At 47.1% G+C, this 15,116-nt stretch overlaps 1 long non-coding RNA gene, 5 other non-coding genes and 3 pseudogenes across 6 annotated transcripts; 1 reads left to right on the plus strand and 8 right to left on the minus strand.

Annotated features, from left to right (window-relative positions):
• Positions 1–225: 225 nt before the first annotated feature.
• LOC149368146 (5S ribosomal RNA) lies at positions 226–344 on the minus strand (annotated as a pseudogene).
• Positions 345–925: 581 nt separating this feature from the next.
• LOC149368147 (5S ribosomal RNA) lies at positions 926–1,044 on the minus strand. The gene has a single exon (XR_016287647.1). It is a non-coding gene; the product is annotated as a 5S ribosomal RNA (ribosomal RNA).
• Positions 1,045–1,590: 546 nt separating this feature from the next.
• On the minus strand, positions 1,591–1,709 carry LOC149368148 (5S ribosomal RNA). The gene has a single exon (XR_016287658.1). It is a non-coding gene; the product is annotated as a 5S ribosomal RNA (ribosomal RNA).
• A 545-nt stretch (positions 1,710–2,254) lies between these two features.
• On the minus strand, positions 2,255–2,373 carry LOC149368149 (5S ribosomal RNA). Its single transcript, XR_016287669.1, has one exon. It is a non-coding gene; the product is annotated as a 5S ribosomal RNA (ribosomal RNA).
• A 545-nt stretch (positions 2,374–2,918) lies between these two features.
• Positions 2,919–3,037, minus strand: LOC149368150 (5S ribosomal RNA; annotated as a pseudogene).
• A 544-nt stretch (positions 3,038–3,581) lies between these two features.
• On the minus strand, positions 3,582–3,700 carry LOC149368151 (5S ribosomal RNA). Its single transcript, XR_016287681.1, has one exon. It is a non-coding gene; the product is annotated as a 5S ribosomal RNA (ribosomal RNA).
• A 546-nt stretch (positions 3,701–4,246) lies between these two features.
• LOC149368152 (5S ribosomal RNA) lies at positions 4,247–4,365 on the minus strand. The gene has a single exon (XR_016287690.1). It is a non-coding gene; the product is annotated as a 5S ribosomal RNA (ribosomal RNA).
• A 547-nt stretch (positions 4,366–4,912) lies between these two features.
• LOC149368153 (5S ribosomal RNA) lies at positions 4,913–5,031 on the minus strand (annotated as a pseudogene).
• Positions 5,032–5,688: 657 nt separating this feature from the next.
• On the plus strand, positions 5,689–14,399 carry LOC149368154 (uncharacterized). The gene is made up of 4 exons (XR_016288529.1): positions 5,689–6,065; positions 6,131–6,178; positions 10,819–10,977; positions 11,920–14,399. It is a non-coding gene; the product is annotated as an uncharacterized LOC149368154 (long non-coding RNA).
• The last annotated feature ends 717 nt before the right edge of the window (positions 14,400–15,116 follow it).

Here is a 15,116-nt window from a genome sequence, read left to right on the forward strand (position 1 = left end):
GCAGTGTACCCGCCGCGGCAGACGTCAGAATGACAGCCGAGACGCCACGGGTTCGCTTCGAGTTTTGCCACAGTTTCGCGTCCGCACGTACTACACGTTGGACACGTTGCCGATGAGATTGTATTATCGATAACAAAATAACGTCACCTCCTATAGTTGCCTGAGACACTGCGCAACTATGACAGAAAAAAAAAACGTGAAGGGCGAATAAAAATGCAAAAGAAATGCCATCAGCACTCGGTGTTCCCAGGTGGTCTCCCTCCCAAGTACTGACCGAGCCCAATGCTGCTTAGCTTCGGTGATCGGACGAGAACCGGCGTATTCAACATGGTATGGCCGATTTTTTTTGTCTTTATTGAACATGGTATGGCCGATGGCGAGAGACAGTGCTTTCCGAGTCTTTATGTACTGTGTTTGGCCCTCGAGGATGCAAAACTGCGCATGGATACTTCCCTCGCTCGTGGCAACAGCCGCCAAGCGTGCAGTTACCTGCCCTGCGCTTTTCTCAGCCGTTCTGGCGAACCTAAACCACTGCGGCATGCACGGAAAGAGCAGCGGGAGCGAGCCTGTGTTGTTTACACATGGACCGGCAGTGGGTGCGGTGCATGGTGCGGTGGGCGCATATTGTGCGCTTCTGCGCAGTGTTATGCGCACACTGGGCCTCCCAGCTATCTTGGGGCTTTGCTAGAGTTTAATCTGCAGTGTACCCGCCGCGGCAGACGTCAGAATGACAGCCGAGACGCCACGGGTTCGCTTCGAGTTTTGCCACAGTTTCGCGTCCGCACGTACTACACGTTGGACACGTTGCCGATGAGATTGTATTATCGATAACAAAATAACGTCACCTCCTATAGTTGCCTGAGACACTGCGCAACTATGACAGAAAAAAAAAAAACGTGAAGGGCGAATAAAAATGCAAAAGAAATGCCATCAGCACTCGGTGTTCCCAGGTGGTCTCCCTCCCAAGTACTGACCGAGCCCAATGCTGCTTAGCTTCGGTGATCGGACGAGAACCGGCGTATTCAACATGGTATGGCCGATGGCGAGAGACAGTGCTTTCCGAGTCTTTATGTACTGTGTTTGGCCCTCGAGGATGCAAAACTGCGCATGGATACTTCCCTCGCTCGTGGCAACAGCCGCCAAGCGTGCAGTTACCTGCCCTGCGCTTTTCTCAGCCGTTCTGGCGAACCTAAACCACTGCGGCATGCACGGAAAGAGCAGCGGGAGCGAGCCTGTGTTGTTTACACATGGACCGGCAGTGGGTGCGGTGCATGGTGCGGTGGGCGCATATTGTGCGCTTCTGCGCAGTGTTATGCGCACACTGGGCCTCCCAGCTATCTTGGGGCTTTGCTAGAGTTTAATCTGCAGTGTACCCGCCGCGGCAGACGTCAGAATGACAGCCGAGACGCCACGGGTTCGCTTCGAGTTTTGCCACAGTTTCGCGTCCGCACGTACTACACGTTGGACACGTTGCCGATGAGATTGTATTATCGATAACAAAATAACGTCACCTCCTATAGTTGCCTTAGACACTGCGCAACTATGACAGAAAAAAAAAAACGTGAAGGGCGAATAAAAATGCAAAAGAAATGCCATCAGCACTCGGTGTTCCCAGGTGGTCTCCCTCCCAAGTACTGACCGAGCCCAATGCTGCTTAGCTTCGGTGATCGGACGAGAACCGGCGTATTCAACATGGTATGGCCGATGGCGAGAGACAGTGCTTTCCGAGTCTTTATGTACTGTGTTTGGCCCTCGAGGATGCAAAACTGCGCATGGATACTTCCCTCGCTCGTGGCAACAGCCGCCAAGCGTGCAGTTACCTGCCCTGCGCTTTTCTCAGCCGTTCTGGCGAACCTAAACCACTGCGGCATGCACGGAAAGAGCAGCGGGAGCGAGCCTGTGTTGTTTACACATGGACCGGCAGTGGGTGCGGTGCATGGTGCGGTGGGCGCATATTGTGCGCTTCTGCGCAGTGTTATGCGCACACTGGGCCTCCCAGCTATCTTGGGGCTTTGCTAGAGTTTAATCTGCAGTGTACCCGCCGCGGCAGACGTCAGAATGACAGCCGAGACGCCACGGGTTCGCTTCGAGTTTTGCCACAGTTTCGCGTCCGCACGTACTACACGTTGGACACGTTGCCGATGAGATTGTATTATCGATAACAAAATAACGTCACCTCCTATAGTTGCCTTAGACACTGCGCAACTATGACAGAAAAAAAAAACGTGAAGGGCGAATAAAAATGCAAAAGAAATGCCATCAGCACTCGGTGTTCCCAGGTGGTCTCCCTCCCAAGTACTGACCGAGCCCAATGCTGCTTAGCTTCGGTGATCGGACGAGAACCGGCGTATTCAACATGGTATGGCCGATGGCGAGAGACAGTGCTTTCCGAGTCTTTATGTACTGTGTTTGGCCCTCGAGGATGCAAAACTGCGCATGGATACTTCCCTCGCTCGTGGCAACAGCCGCCAAGCGTGCAGTTACCTGCCCTGCGCTTTTCTCAGCCGTTCTGGCGAACCTAAACCACTGCGGCATGCACGGAAAGAGCAGCGGGAGCGAGCCTGTGTTGTTTACACATGGACCGGCAGTGGGTGCGGTGCATGGTGCGGTGGGCGCATATTGTGCGCTTCTGCGCAGTGTTATGCGCACACTGGGCCTCCCAGCTATCTTGGGGATTTGCTAGAGTTTAATCTGCAGTGTACCCGCCGCGGCAGACGTCAGAATGACAGCCGAGACGCCACGGGTTCGCTTCGAGTTTTGCCACAGTTTCGCGTCCGCACGTACTACACGTTGGACACGTTGCCGATGAGATTGTATTATCGATAACAAAATAACGTCACCTCCTATAGTTGCCTGAGACACTGCGCAACTATGACAGAAAAAAAAAACGTGAAGGGCGAATAAAAATGCAAAAGAAATGCCATCAGCACTCGGTGTTCCCAGGTGGTCTCCCTCCCAAGTACTGACCGAGCCCAATGCTGCTTAGCTTCGGTGATCGGACGACAACCGGCGTATTCAACATGGTATGGCCGATGGCGAGAGACAGTGCTTTCCGAGTCTTTATGTACTGTGTTTGGCCCTCGAGGATGCAAAACTGCGCATGGATACTTCCCTCGCTCGTGGCAACAGCCGCCAAGCGTGCAGTTACCTGCCCTGCGCTTTTCTCAGCCGTTCTGGCGAACCTAAACCACTGCGGCATGCACGGAAAGAGCAGCGGGAGCGAGCCTGTGTTGTTTACACATGGACCGGCAGTGGGTGCGTGCATGGTGCGGTGGGCGCATATTGTGCGCTTCTGCGCAGTGTTATGCGCACACTGGGCCTCCCAGCTATCTTGGGGCTTTGCTAGAGTTTAATCTGCAGTGTACCCGCCGCGGCAGACGTCAGAATGACAGCCGAGACGCCACGGGTTCGCTTCGAGTTTTGCCACAGTTTCGCGTCCGCACGTACTACACGTTGGACACATTGCCGATGAGATTGTATTATCGATAACAAAATAACGTCACCTCCTATAGTTGCCTGAGACACTGCGCAACTATGACAGAAAAAAAAAACGTGAAGGGCGAATAAAAATGCAAAAGAAATGCCATCAGCACTCGGTGTTCCCAGGTGGTCTCCCTCCCAAGTACTGACCGAGCCCAATGCTGCTTAGCTTCGGTGATCGGACGAGAACCGGCGTATTCAACATGGTATGGCCGATGGCGAGAGACAGTGCTTTCCGAGTCTTTATGTACTGTGTTTGGCCCTCGAGGATGCAAAACTGCGCATGGATACTTCCCTCGCTCGTGGCAACAGCCGCCAAGCGTGCAGTTACCTGCCCTGCGCTTTTCTCAGCCGTTCTGGCGAACCTAAACCACTGCGGCATGCACGGAAAGAGCAGCGGGAGCGAGCCTGTGTTGTTTACACATGGACCGGCAGTGGGTGCGGTGCATGGTGCGGTGGGCGCATATTGTGCGCTTCTGCGCAGTGTTATGCGCACACTGGGCCTCCCAGCTATCTTGGGGCTTTGCTAGAGTTTAATCTGCAGTGTACCCGCCGCGGCAGACGTCAGAATGACAGCCGAGACGCCACGGGTTCGCTTCGAGTTTTGCCACAGTTTCGCGTCCGCACGTACTACACGTTGGACACGTTGCCGATGAGATTGTATTATCGATAACAAAATAACGTCACCTCCTATAGTTGCCTGAGACACTGCGCAACTATGACAGAAAAAAAAAAACGTGAAGGGCGAATAAAAATGCAAAAGAAATGCCATCAGCACTCGGTGTTCCCAGGTGGTCTCCCTCCCACGTACTGACCGAGCCCAATGCTGCTTAGCTTCGGTGATCGGACGAGAACCGGCGTATTCAACATGGTATGGCCGATGGCGAGAGACAGTGCTTTCCGAGTCTTTATGTACTGTGTTTGGCCCTCGAGGATGCAAAACTGCGCATGGATACTTCCCTCGCTCGTGGCAACAGCCGCCAAGCGTGCAGTTACCTGCCCTGCGCTTTTCTCAGCCGTTCTGGCGAACCTAAACCACTGCGGCATGCACGGAAAGAGCAGCGGGAGCGAGCCTGTGTTGTTTACACATGGACCGGCAGTGGGTGCGGTGCATGGTGCGGTGGGCGCATATTGTGCGCTTCTGCGCAGTGTTATGCGCACACTGGGCCTCCCAGCTATCTTGGGGCTTTGCTAGAGTTTAATCTGCAGTGTACCCGCCGCGGCAGACGTCAGAATGACAGCCGAGACGCCACGGGTTCGCTTCGAGTTTTGCCACAGTTTCGCGTCCGCACGTACTACACGTTGGACACGTTGCCGATGAGATTGTATTATCGATAACAAAATAACGTCACCTCCTATAGTTGCCTGAGACACTGCGCAACTATGACAGAAAAAAAAAAAACGTGAAGGGCGAATAAAAATGCAAAAGAAATGCCATCAGCACTCGGTGTTCCCAGGTGGTCTCCCTCCCAAGTACTGACCGAGCCCAATGCTGCTTAGCTTCGGTGATCGGACGAGAACCGGCGTATTCAACATGGTATGGCCGATTTTTTTTCTTTATTGCCTGGCTTTGACACAGAAAATTTCACAACACAAACAATCGAGAGACAGTGCTTTCCGAGTCTTTACCCAGACAACACCAAAGATCCGTAGGACGTCCCAAAAATGTACGCACGTCCCACATCCCTAACAGGACGTCCCTGGGACATCCGTATGAAGTCCGCACTGGGATTATCCCGGGAACAGTCGCGGCTCGAACCTTACACGGACATGACGTCCGTATGAAAGCCGCGGTGGGATCATCCTGAAAACAGTCGCAGATCGGTTGTTATAAGGAAGTGTTTATATTCAGAGGGTCTGAATCGTGCAGATGGCCATACAATTCTCATGAGCGCTCGAGTGGCACGCTCCACTGTCCTTTTCCGACGCGTCTTTGGCTAGCGGGCTTGATACAGCTGTTTAGAACAAGTAAACAATAATCCATGCGATGTATAAGCGCAAGATGTCACAAAGTAATACACAACCCAGTACTTATTTTTTGAAAGAGCCAAAAAACCGTTAAAAGCAGAGGGCCATTAGCTGAATACAGAAACTCTAAACTTTAAAACTTCGAAATTAGGGAAGGGCGACCTAATTACTCTAACTGTGAACCTGGCTCAAATAGTCTAATACCCGTTTTGTTTATAGCTATCGAGGGTAAGCTTGCACTCTTCGCCTCCAAGATCACAACATAACCACCTTGACGCCAACTGTATTCCCGCCTTCCGACCATAACAGCCACTGACGATGACAGTGACACCACAGCAAAAACAACTGGCCACTTGTTCGTGCTCTTAGAGCAGTGATCATGAAACTTAATAACACGCATCCTTTTTTGCAGTTATTTTTTGGTTTATTTAGGATCACAGTTTTATTTTTGTCTTAGGTACATGTTGCTTAAAAAGGCTCTTTGCTCATTAGCTCAATGGCACCACCATCGTCATCGCACTATTGAAACAAAAAAAAACACTGCAAGTTATTTTGCTTAGCTTGGTGGTTTGAGGCGTGTATTAGCCAGTTTTCCGTTTTTTGGACCAAAATTTCAGGTAATTATTGACATTCTTACTGCATGTTGGTTGCGTAACGAGTGTAAATTTTTTGACATATTCAGCAAGGTTCCAGCAGCGGGAAACACGGATGGCACATGCGGCAAGTGAAAGTAAGTGGCAGTCGGTAGTCCTCGCCTGGTGTGTGAGCCGTGTAGCGTGATTTCTAGCTTTTGAAGTAATTTTAGCGGCGGTATTAAAGTTCAGTGACTGATGCTGGCTCAACATGAGCAGAAGCTTACTGGGGGCCAGTATATTAATCTGGTGACAGCATAATGGCTACGGTGCCGAGGAGTACTGCTTACAGGCGTGCACGCCGAGAGGCACGTCGTGATATTGAGCTAATAGCGTTGGCTGCTGGCGATGGTATTGCATACGACCCTTCTTAATCTGATCCGTGTGCTGCTGCAAAGTCGCAAGAGCAACTAGATCCTAGCTCGTCGCATGTTCCGTGCCTTCAACATTCGACTGAATATGCGCCTAAAGTTCCTGTTTTAATTATTCGGGTTGAACGTCCCAAAACAACTCAGGCTCTGAGGGACGCCGTAGTGAAGGGCTCCGGAAATTTCGACCGCCTGGGGTTCTTTAGCGTGCACTGACATCGCACAGTACACGGGCCTCTAGAATTTCACCTCCAACGAAATTCGGCCGCCGCGCGTGGATCGAACCCGCATCTTTCGGGACAGCAGCCAAGCGCCGTAACCACTGAGCCGGGGCGGGGCTGTTTTAATTTTGTATTCTGTTTATAACTGTTGCATGCGCACAGATTTTCTTTTATTGGTTTTTAACCTAGATATATATATAGTATTGAAGAGAACTATTGCAATTTCATTTGAACTATATGTGTTGTTTGGGCCTTTTGCATCCAAAAAATGAGGTCATGCATGTTTTTACATATGAATTTTTTTGCTGGCGAGGGCCAAATCTGCCCCTGTGTCATATGGAGGGCTCATAATGGAGGGCATATGCATGTTTCATAGCCTCCTCTATTTTTTTCGTGCCCGCTCAATCGCGGGAAACGCCGTTGTTAGGCGCCGTTCGTGCTAGTACGCGAAGCTGCCGACGAGTGGCGCGCGCAGCCCAGGATGGAGCAGACGACGCGGCAGGAGTTGCACGCAGCGTAAAAGACGGCGCGCAATTCTGCTACTGTGTATACTACTCTCTGTTTAGTAAGATTGATGTGCGGACACGATCGTTAAAGTGCTAAATTGTTTTTGTTAAGCCATGTGCACATGTACTTTAGTAAAAGCTGCTCATCAAGGAAAATATGAAATCGGCGGCCGGGCATACATATCGAACGTTGCTCCAGTACCGAGATGAATGCCTAAGTTTACAGCTATATCGACGGTAATTGTTACTGTGCCTCTTTGTACAAAACACGTATTCTTAGCATAGGTCGTATCTGACCCAATATATAAGCAGAAACATTAAGGAAGCATTTTTGTGAGCGATGAGTGAATGGAAAAAATTTTACTGTCGTATATAGAATAAAACATACATGCAAAAATGTTTTCACAACTTCAAAATCTTTCTAGATAGAGGCTTTGATGTCAGCGGTTTCACTACATCGTTCCTGTCCGTCACCGATAAGGCATAGTTCGCAAAAACAGGGCGGAAAAACTTTCCGCAGATGAGTTTCAGAAGCTGGCTGTGGTGGTCATTGGACGCAAGCTCACATTTCAGTGCTCCATGTTCTGCAAGAGCCTCAACTGCATTGTTGACTGCAGCTTGCAGGGGTTTTGATAAGAACCGTCTTTTGTTGAGCAACACCTCGACGTAGCTCTTGAGGGCGTACAGAACATACAAAAACTGCATTGAAGGATAAAGGAGGCCTCCTCTGTCCTGAAGACGGATCAAACTGTCACTGGGCGCAGATGAGGCTGGTCGCGTGAGATCATTGCAGCTGCTGCAATCAATTTTTTCTTGAACGACGCGAGCCAAATAACCTCCTAACATCGCCTTGGAAACGCGTGCGCGTCGCTTTGCTTGTGTTGTTGTTTTTCTTCGGCGCCTTGTGCAGGCCGTCTGCTTCTGTCGCCGGCCGGGCTTCATTCAGCTAATTCGAAATCTGTTTTTAGCGCCGCTTTATTCCGGGTTGCTGCGCATTTCAGTGCACAAGGATTAGGCGCGTTTTTGCTAACTTGTTCCGGCTCTGAGTGTGCTGGTTTCGTCGATGTTGATTGTGTGTCTTAGGAATGTTCGGTTAGAGGACTGCGCGCTTTCTTGCATAGTTGCGGACGTCGTTTTTGTGTTGCCGAATGTTTGCTTTTATATACTTTTGGTAATGGCTTAGGACGAGTTGGTCGTTTGTGGAGTAGGCAAAGGCCACATTTATTCCGCGGCCGCCGAAGCCCCTGCAGCCGGCCGCAACTACGCGCACGCCCATCCATCCTTAGGGTGCCTCGATGCGCGCGCGCTCCGTTGAGGGTGAAGACAACTGCGTCGTCTGCTACGGCGGCCGCCATCGCCATGCCCACTTCAAAGGCGCGGGGCGTGCGCCAACAGGCTTTTTGCACTTGCCGCTGCAAGAGCGAGCTTGTCTTCGCGACCAAAACAAAACACAACTGCGTTTCACTCCTCTTCTAATGAAGTGTAAACAGAATAGGCTTGTAAGGGACAACTATCCAAATATTTTAAGATTTGGACGGTCGTTTCTCCTCGCACACGACGACTCGGGTGCTAGATTGGAAAGTGTTCATAGAGCGCACTAGGAACGTAACTGCAGGATTAAAATAAATTAATAATAACAGCAATAACATAAGCAGGTAGATTGCATTCAATCACTCAATTGTGTAACTAATTAAGAACGCTTCAGTTGCCTTATTCACATTTATTGTCAACCCCACTACTATAATGACAGTTTTTTTGTAGAAGAAGAAAGATTGTTGTGCTTTACGTACCTTGTCCTAAGCAATAAAAGCCAGGGCATTCGCCACACGTACACGAACCAAATATTGCAGTACCTGGGCCGCGCATGCATGCATTGTGCACTGAAAACCCCAGATATCTCCAGGTATTTTTACACACATGTAGTCGGCCATTCGAACATGGCGGGACCACTGTATATTGGTAAAATGATGAGGGAAGTTATTAGTCGCAGTGAAAATACATCCCTTTATACTCGAAGGGAATCGAAATTTTGGTGTCATTTATAGGTCAAACTAATGAGAGTCTACTGCATTAGTATAATTCAATGCACACTGAAGACAGTGTTTTAAAGACAAAGCGACAATCTATGGCCGCGATCAGAGGTTAGTTGAAACGAAACAATCATTAATAGTGTTTATAACCATAAAAAAGTTTTATTTGCCCTGAAAAAAAATATTTCAGGGTACTTTGAAGGCATGTCTGCACAATCATCCTTGCCTTCAAAACCTGGAGTCAGTGCAAAACAAACAATGCAATTTAGGACACTTATTAAGTGTAAAAATAGTAACTCTGCTAATGTTAGCAGCATGGGTGTACTTCAGTGTGGATAGCAGCTAGGTTAAATTAACTCCTGCACACGTCTTGCTTGCGTGACCGTTGAGACGAGCTTTTTGAAGGTGTCGGAGGAAGATGCGCAGTCTCAATCTTGCGTACTTGTCGGTCAGCGTTTTCCGGATTTCTGTCATGGCTTGCGCAGAGCTTCAAGCGCGGTCGGTATGCTTGCATGCAGGAGACCTTTCCTAGGTATAGCGGAGAGGTGACTTCATTGTCACTAGTTTGCCTGTGCACCATGAGTTTATTCCAACAAAGTGCTCGTAGATTTGGAGCATGTGCATGACGCCATTACTGGGATAAATTAGGTTGTCACCTTCTGACACATATTCCTTCAGAGCAGTCAGAGGCGCATTTTCATCACTAGCGTATCCCAGTAGGGCATCCTTGCATTGCTGGCAGCTGACAGACGGCAAGATTCCTTTCAAAATGAAGCCTCCTATGTAGTGCAGAATGTTGCACTCTTTTGTGGACAGTTCTTCAATGAACAGAATTTCTGAGTCATTTATCTCATCAGGTTCCACTTCTGTTCTTTCTTTGTTTGCCTGGAAGAGAAGGTCTACCAGATATTCGCGGTCATCGAGATCGTAGCTCTTCGTCCATGAGGTAAATAAAAACTGGCTCACTCTCCCAAGCCTCAGAGCGCATTTCATGTCATACGCACTGGGCACAGGTTTCCTCAGTCGAACCACTGAAAAGAGGTTCGCGAGACAATCCTGTAAGAGTCTGCTGGTAAGAAAAAAATCGTCCCCCACATTTCCCAGCAACACTTCTTGGAGGTGGTGGTGCACTGTGGCACACAAAAACCCGGCATTTTTCTATGTGGGCCCGATCAGCACCAAGAGAAAAGGCGACAAAGCGAACGCACGTGTTACGGCCGCCGCGCCGCCGCGAGAAAGGGCATGAAAATGGCCGCCGATGGACTGTCACGGCCGACGAGGCGGCACTCGCCCTCCCAAAGGGTGACTTCACCCTAGAGAGGGCGCGCGCGCATCGAGGCACCCTATCCATCCTGGGCTGGCAGCGCCGCCCCGCGGAGAAACACGGCGGAGTCAGACGGCGCTTCAGCAGCCTTTGACCAGGCACAGAAAAAATAGAGGAGGCTATGCATGTTTAATTGTACCACCTAGGGATACCTCACAACAGCTAGCATGCCAGCTGCCTTCAATATGATAAAAACTGACTATAGCAATAGAGTTCCCCTCTGTTAACTTGAGAAATCCTGATTTTATTTTCTTGGTCTGATTTCGAACCTAATTCTGTTTTGATCTAGAGAAATCACATGACTGTGCAAGATGGAGACACTGCAAGAGAAAAGACATTTCACATTCTGCGAAGTATTCTAACATCTGAACTGGCTTCTAGCTACAGCTGGTATGGCGCCAAGGGAAGAACAAGCTCTGTGAGCTGAGTATATGCAAGATCATGTGCAGTAAGTATTATTTGGAGGAAGCTATTTAAAATCTTAAAGGAGTACATATATAAAATTTTAAACTCAAATAAGTAATCTGATTTGTGTCATGGGCACAAAGGGTTTTACTATTCCAAATTCTCTGATTTCACTGATTCCACATGCCAAAAATCATTGACAGAGGAGCTGTTGGCCAATGCTGACATCGATCATCTATATATGGACTGGTCGGCAGAGTCACTAGCAAAACATGGGGCAAGTCCTCACCATGCCATCACATGATGCCATAATGGACTCCAGCACTGGCATTGACCTGACAGAGACCAAAAGTACTCATATAAAACAATTTAACTGTTCACACTATGCACTAGATATTTAAGCTCATTTCCATGATAAATAGGCATTTACATCTCATTAAAAGCAGAAAAACGAACACCCAAAAACACTGTGTCTGTATTCTTTTAAGACTTTGAATATAAATCAGATCACAGGATCAATATCTACATTAAGTGTTTATAACTGAATTTGTAGATCTTGGTAGGATTGTGTCAAGACCAGTGATATTTGTTTTGAAAAAAAAAAATTCCACTTTCATTATTTATTTTCAATCTGCACATGCACACACTTCACAACTAGCCACATGGATTTTTGTTGTCATATGGTTCATTGGCTCATTGCTGCAGTGCCGTGAATGTTACCACAGGTTACAACAAGCTAGAATTACCGCCTTCATAGTGTGCATTTGGTATTGTTTTCATACTGCCTGCACAGAAGGCATGGTCCAGCAGTGAAATTGGTAATAAGATGTGTTGGAATATGCCATCCTTTGTTACTCAAGCCCATGCCCTTTGCCTGCTGGTTCAAAGTCAAGGAAATGCAGTAGTTTGGCTACAATAATTTTTAGAGGTGAGATATATTTTTCTATAAAATATACATAACATATACTCTCTCATTTGTGTATAGGTTGCCTGACCGACCAGCAGACCTCAACTCAGGCACAGCAAACTACGCTGAAAGAAATCAAAAAGGCAGCCATGTCATGGTTTCTGCATGCAACTGAACGGGTAATGCGCAAGAAAACTGGCGAACAAAGCTGTGCTCCTGAGCAAACCTGAATGGCGAGCGTGTTGCTAGTGTGCTACATTTTTTTGTTGATATTAACATCTTGGGTTGAGGATTTCTCATTCCAAACTGTTGCTATTTTTCCTGTGAAACTGTGCTGAGAGATGATTGATTTTGAGAGAGCACAGAATTTAGTAGCTTATTTGAATAGATACTGTGAAAACTTCTGAACATCAGCCTGCGTAGTTAGGTAGAATCATGAAAGGTATCTTTTAGTTAACTTGGGTATTCTTAGCCTGCTAAGTCCTCATGCACCTCTCTTTACTTGCTTGTCTGTGGTGGCTTTACTCCTGGAAGTATGTACATTTACTTGTGCAAGGATTAATTCCTTGCCACAAGTACCATTTGGTGCCAACACCATGTGAAGGGGCTGCAATTTGTATATTGTGCTGCAAGGTTTTTTTTTTTTCAAATGCAGTCAGTGATTGAAAAAAAAAAAGGTGAACTGAAAGAAGTGTCTCTGTGTAAAGGGCATTTTTTGTCTTCCTTCCAGCAAGGCAGCCCATTTCAGCTTTGGCCCAGGGGGCAGGATTTCTGCTTTACGTCTATACATGACTCTTCCTTTCAATGACACTATAGCAGAACCGAAAAGAAAACTGCCTAGAATGAGAAGTCAAGCAATATCTTGAAAACGTGTCACTTTATTGATACCTAGCAGTTGTAGCATACTTAGTGTCTAGAAATGCGATGCTTTGTGCGTGAACAATTTTTTTCTCTGACCAAGCTGGGCATTTTGTTGCCCATCTGAAATTTGCTTGTATCGAGCTATACTTGCTGTTTTGGTCTCTAGTTCCAATATGCTTGTGTAAATTTGTTCCTGACTGCTAGTACTAGAGTTATTTTTCACCCCAATAGTGCGTTTGTATTGCTGTTCCAGCAAAAAAAAAGAGAATATGTGAATTTTAATGACTTTTATTGTCTATGTAAGAGATGATCATAGTTCCTGTGGCTTGTAGCAGTCTTATAACTTGTTAATGTTAATATCATGCTCTATGCAGTGTGTTTTAGATTTTTTTTCTGGCCGTGCTAGTTGCCTTGAAACCCATCTACTCATTATGCACACTTATACGTGCTTTTTATTTCTAGTCCTGTGCTTGCTGAAATTTGATCTGACTGGTAGTGCCTGTGTCAATATTTTAACTTCTAATCCGTGTGCATGTATTGCTGTTATAGCAAAAAAAGGCTCATTTGTGATTTGAGTGAGACAAGCATAGTTCCTGTACCTTGTAGCAGTCAGACAACTGTTCTTATTTTAGTCATTCCACATGCAGCTTAACTGAAATGTTTATCTTCTCACCATGCTAATTGCCTTGAAGGCCACCTACTACTTATGCACAGCTATATACCTGCTTTTATCTCTAGTTGCATGCTTGCTGCGATTTGATCCTGACAGATAATGCTTATGTTATTATTTTAATCTCTAATCTGTGTAGTTGGGTTCTATTACTGTTATAGCAAGAAAGGGTCATTTGTGTTATAAGAACATTGATTATTCTAAATAAGACAATAGTTCCTATACCTCATTGCAGTCACATTGTTTGCCTCATTTTAGCTGTGCTACGTGCGGTGTGATCGACATTTTTTCACCTCTGCTGCGTATGCTTGTATTGTTGTTTCAGTAAAAAAAAGTTGCATTTGTGTTTTTAGTTTGGTTTTTTGGCGTTTTACATCCCAAAGCGACCCAGGCTGTAAGGGATGCCATAGTGGAGGGCTCCAGATAATTTCGACTACCTGGGGTCCTCTAGCGTGCACTGATATCGCACAGTACACTGGCCTCTTAACTTCTCACCTCCTTCGAAATGGGACTGCCATGGCTGGGATCGAACCCGCGTCTTTTGGGTCAGCAGCCGAGCACCATATGACCAATGAGGCACTGAGTGGCATATTTGTGTTTTGTTGCGTTCATTATTTATAAGACAGTCATAATATTTATGCCTTACAGTATGCCACTACTGTTTGTTTTAATGTCATGCCCTTTGCAGTGCAATTAATATTTTTTGTTCTGACCAAGATAATCATCCCGAAGCCTGTTTAGACCTTTCATGGCTTATATGTATATACCTGCCGTTTTAGCTGTATAGTTATTTTGCATCTCTCTATTTTGCAACTCTGCATCTGGGGTTGGCTTGGCTACTTATTGTATTGGAATCCTACTGCTTCAAGTTTGAAAATGTGATAATTTTGGCTCATACTAACCAGACAAGGTAAACAAAATTAATGAAGCCTATTACACACATTGCGAAGGAAGGTCTATGTGCACACCATCCATGACCTTGCTCTCAATAACGAGAAATGCCTGAGAGGAGCTGTTAAAGCTGTGTTAGTGCTTCCTTGTTGTTCTGTTTCATGTGCTGTTATTAAAAAATAAAATTCAGCTGTGAATCAGCATTCGGCCTGATCATCAGCATGCCCCATATATTTGAATAAAACTATTTTAGCCAAAGTTTTGTGTTTTAAATCACACAGCATAATCCAGGCCTGTGTTCTAACTTTGTGTCGTTTTTACTATAGCATCGCTCTCAGCCATATGCAATTGGCCGAAATGCCAGAAGCGGAAGCTGGTTCTGTTGCGCATATGAGGCACTGCTTCTGCTTCTGGTATTTTGGTCAGTCATGCGTGACCAGTAGCGACACTTTTGAAAAGGACACGAGGTTATATTGGGTCCTGGCCAAGGAAAAAAATAAAAATAGTAACTTCCTATTGCAGTCCTGCGAAGGTCCTAAAAATGTACTCGTCAGACATCCGAAGGACTTCTTTCGGCGTTTCACTTCGGATGTTTTCAGGATTTTTTCAGGACATCCGCGGGATGTGCGTAAAGTCCTGCCGTGGACTTCCCAAGGACGTCCTTAGGATGTAGGTGTGTTGTCTGGGTATGTACTGTGTTTGGCCCTCGAGGATGCAAAACTGCGCATGGATACTTCCCTCGCTCGTGGCAACAGCCGCCAAGCGTGCAGTTACCTGCCCTGCGCTTTTCTCAGCCGTTCTGGCGAACCTAAACCACTGCGGCATGCACGGAAAGAGCAGCGGGAGCGAGCCT

This window comes from Amblyomma mixtum, chromosome 1, assembly GCF_055824585.1.
Source record: "Amblyomma mixtum isolate Tamu chromosome 1, ASM5582458v1, whole genome shotgun sequence".
NCBI lineage: Eukaryota > Metazoa > Arthropoda > Arachnida > Ixodida > Ixodidae > Amblyomma > Amblyomma mixtum.